The 3,967-nt window shown below is 34.6% G+C and overlaps 1 pseudogene; it reads left to right on the forward strand.

Moving 5' to 3' along the window:
- The first annotated feature begins 1,286 nt into the window (after positions 1-1,286).
- On the forward strand, positions 1,287-2,189 carry LOC116900566 (annotated as a pseudogene).
- The last annotated feature ends 1,778 nt before the right edge of the window (positions 2,190-3,967 follow it).

Below are 3,967 nucleotides of genomic sequence, written 5' to 3' on the forward strand. Positions count from 1 at the left end.
GATTAAATTTTCTGCTCATGAGGTGAGCTTTCCAAGGTAGTGATTCTGACCTATGCATCATGTTTTATAGACAAATACTTAGCTAGAATGTGAAATTAGACATCGAATTGTTTTCATACTGGAAGGCAATCACTCTAATCCCGCCATTATATGGATGGAACACGACAGGTGCCACAGGCTTTTGCTGTGTGGTCTGTATTTAAAAGTCTATAGGGCATAATAACCACTTTTTTTCTGTTTTGGTTTCATATAGGAACAATTAACAAGTAAAAGAGCTTTCATGAAAGGTTCAAAAAAGAAAGGTTTGGGTTGTGTCTTTGAAAAGAGAAGCTTGGACAGAGTTGGGAACATAAGTACATTCATTTAAGAACTCAGCATATAGCCATCTCCATAATAATTTTAAAATAAAGACTTGGTATGTAACCACTATCTTTCAACATATAAGGCCCTAGATTTCATTCTTGTCAACCAAAGGAAGGAAGATATGGTATCATGGTGATTAGGGACAACGATAATAGTGAGTTGCATACTTAGAAATCGCTGAGAGGCTATTATCAATGTTCTCTACACAATAAGTATGTGAGCTAATTGTTCATTAGTTTATTATGGGAGTAATATATATGTCATGAACCATATACATTCATTTGTATTATATATAGATGATCATTATATAATCATGCTTTCAAAATTCCTTTTGATGTTGACAAAGAAATGAAATTTCTAGTTGTTTGCTATTTCTAAAGACAGTGTTTTCTTGCATTTTCATTCAATTTCTCCAGTTTCAAAATTTTTATTCTCTCTATAATGCTTTCTTAAATGAATATACTATTTGTTCCTCTCCCCTCTGTCCTTCCTTCCTTTTTCCTTCCTTCACAACCTTTCACTTCCTTTTTTCCTTTCATGAAAGCTCTTCCAAGATTCCTTCTGCCCATATTTCAGGTGTTTCCCTTGTTTGGACAAGAATGTCCCCTTATATGTTGAAAGACATGCATTAAATACCACTTTTCCTATAGATGGCTATTCATCTTTAAATGATAAGGTTTATTGATCAATCAAAAGGTTTTCAAAAACTCAAAACCTTCTTTTGAACATTTAATGAAAGCTATTTTTCTTTCTTTTTTTTCAGAGCCCTGATAAGTAACCATGGCCTTGTTCTTTCTATTCATCTTATGAAAAGTTTTACCACTGAAGAAAGATTTCCCAAGTCCCTTTTTGGGGACTAATATATAATTGTCATAACTTATAGTTTTTTGTACTGCTGTCCTTCAGGTGGCCAAAAACAAGAAATGGAAGGAACAAATCACTCTGTTGTGTCCAGGAATTTTATGTTCTGGGACTCACCAACCCTGGAAGATGGAAGTACTTCTCTTTGTGTTTTGCTTCAGTGTTTTTTACATGGTAGCAAGGATGGGAAAACTCCCTCATCATTTCACAGTGCTTCTATCCTCGTTTACATTCTCCATGTACTCTGTTATTAATCTCCTTCATTGACTTAGGTGTTTCCTGTTTACTTGTCCCAAGATGATTTATGACCTATTCAGAAAGCAAAAAGTCATCTCCTTTAACGGTTGCATCCTCAAATCTTTTTCATCCATGCATTGGTGGTGTGGAGGATGGAGCATGGCATATGATAGATATAGCCATTTGTAAGCTCATTATTTGACCATTAAATGCAAAAATGTGCATTTTCATCTTAGATGATGCCTGGGTGGTTGGGTCTTATGCATTCACAATTTGTTTATATAGTAAATTTACCATTCTGTGGACCAAATATTTTGGATAGCTTTTACTGTGACCTTCCTCGGTTCATCAGACTTGCTTGTGTAGATACCAACCAATTAGAATTAATGGTTTCAGCCAACAGTGGCTTCATCTCTGTAGGCTCCTTTTTCATACTGGTCATATCTTATATTGTCATAATAGTCACTGTTCAGAAACATTCCTCAAGTGGTTCCTCCAAAAGCTTTGTCCACTTTCTGCTCACATCTCTGTTTATTGATCCTGTTCTTTGGTCCTTGATATTTGTCTATACATGGCCTTCCCTCCACACACTTGGATAAGTATCTGGCTATATTTGATGCAGTTGGTGCCTTTTCTGAACCTGTGATCTACACCGAGGAATCAAAGATATGAAGATGGCTATGAAAGGAGTTTACAGACAGCTATTAAAAATATGGAAGATCTCCTAAATGACTGCAGGGGTGAACATTCATCATTGAATACAGTGCATTGTTGATCAAATTCAGTGACAATTACTTTCCCTGATAGGATTTGTTTACCTATACTGATATTTCGGTGACTTTTGTCTTCCATGAGGAGAGATTTAAATTTGTCCTAACAATAGGGAATGAAGTTTATATTTATGAACAAAGATTATAATATTGCAGAATTTAATTCACAAAGAATAATTTTTTTGTGAAGTAAACTTTTAATTGTATGAAAGATGGAAAAGTTCTTTAAAGCCTAAAAATCAAAGAGAAACATATCTCTATTTCCATTTTTGTCTCTATCTGTACCTCTGTTAACATAAATTTCTCACATGCAGGACTTACTGGAAGCACTTCACAATATAAATGGACATTCAACTGTGTCATATTTTCTATTTTCTGTACATTGTATTCACGCTAGCCAGTCTTTTGATAGTCTATGTGGTTATTCTAAGTCCTTAGAACCTGCAACCATACACACTTGATACACACAAATAAAGCTGTCTAGTTAACATTATGACAGTCAAATTTACTTATGTTTTCTTAATTCTTTACTGTTTTCTCATATTATTTTTCTTTTTATATTTCTATGTCAGAATTCAGTCACCAAAATATTTGCATGTCATTATAGAGAAACAAATGAAACTATAACAATTTTTAATCAGTTGGCATAGTATATGTACCTGAGCACCTCATAGATATATTACATATGCTAACTCATCCTGATACTGTGGAAGAGAAATAGTGCTGTAGTTCTGCTTTCTTTACCACATCCTCTTTTAATTCTCCCATTTTCAAGCTAGTTGCAAGGGTGTCATTATGATTATAGTCACCAGGCTAGCCATCAACTGCACCACTGGAATTGGAGGCACTGAGAGGCAAAGTATTAACTATCCTTGGTCTCCATCTCATGTCTATTTTTCCTTATGGGATTCTAGTGCCTCTAGCTTTGCATCCAGAGTGAGGTTACCACCTCCCTGGGGCAGTTTTGTGTATTGAAAATTATATCAATCTAGTTCCTGTGAGTAATAATTTATTATATATCATTCATACTTTTCTATTTCACAGATTCAACAATGAGTGAGATAGACTCTTAAATGTCTGCTAGCTTAATAATATATGGGTTCATAGAGTGTGCCATTTAAGTACTTACACAAAGTCTTGTTTGACTAGGGTATATATTTTAGACCAAATGAATCATAAGACAGAATTCATTTGTCTACAGATTTGTGCCATGGCAAATAACTGACTTTATCCGGTTAGTCACATAATTTCCTCATTTACAATGGGAATTATAGCAGAACACTCCAGGGTTATGTGCTCTCCAATAGAAGATAAATAAAGTCCGTGATAACCTGCAGAAATAGCTGGGTACTCTCCTATTTACACCTGTTATTGTCTCATCCTGTTAAGGAATTTGGCTGTTGATTATAGAAATCCTCAGAGCCCTTTAGGTATAATAATACTCTTGCTGGTTCTGCTCTTTATAATTTTTTTATCCTTATAAATCTCAAACTATTACATAATTTCTTCAGTTGATTGTCTTGTTTTACTCCTTAGAGCAGTTTGTCTTCTTGCCTGGACCCTGAGTAAAGTCTCCTAATACTTATAGAACAGTGAAAGAAAGTGAGCTCATACACATTTATAAAGGCAAATACACTTATAAATGCCAAGCCAAAGAAAAAAACCTAGGAAAGTGCATACTGTATGATGCTCTCTGAAGAAATATAGGCAGAGACTTTGAACTGAGGGCCACAAGA

Source organism: Rattus rattus, chromosome 5, assembly GCF_011064425.1.
Source record: "Rattus rattus isolate New Zealand chromosome 5, Rrattus_CSIRO_v1, whole genome shotgun sequence".
NCBI lineage: Eukaryota > Metazoa > Chordata > Mammalia > Rodentia > Muridae > Rattus > Rattus rattus.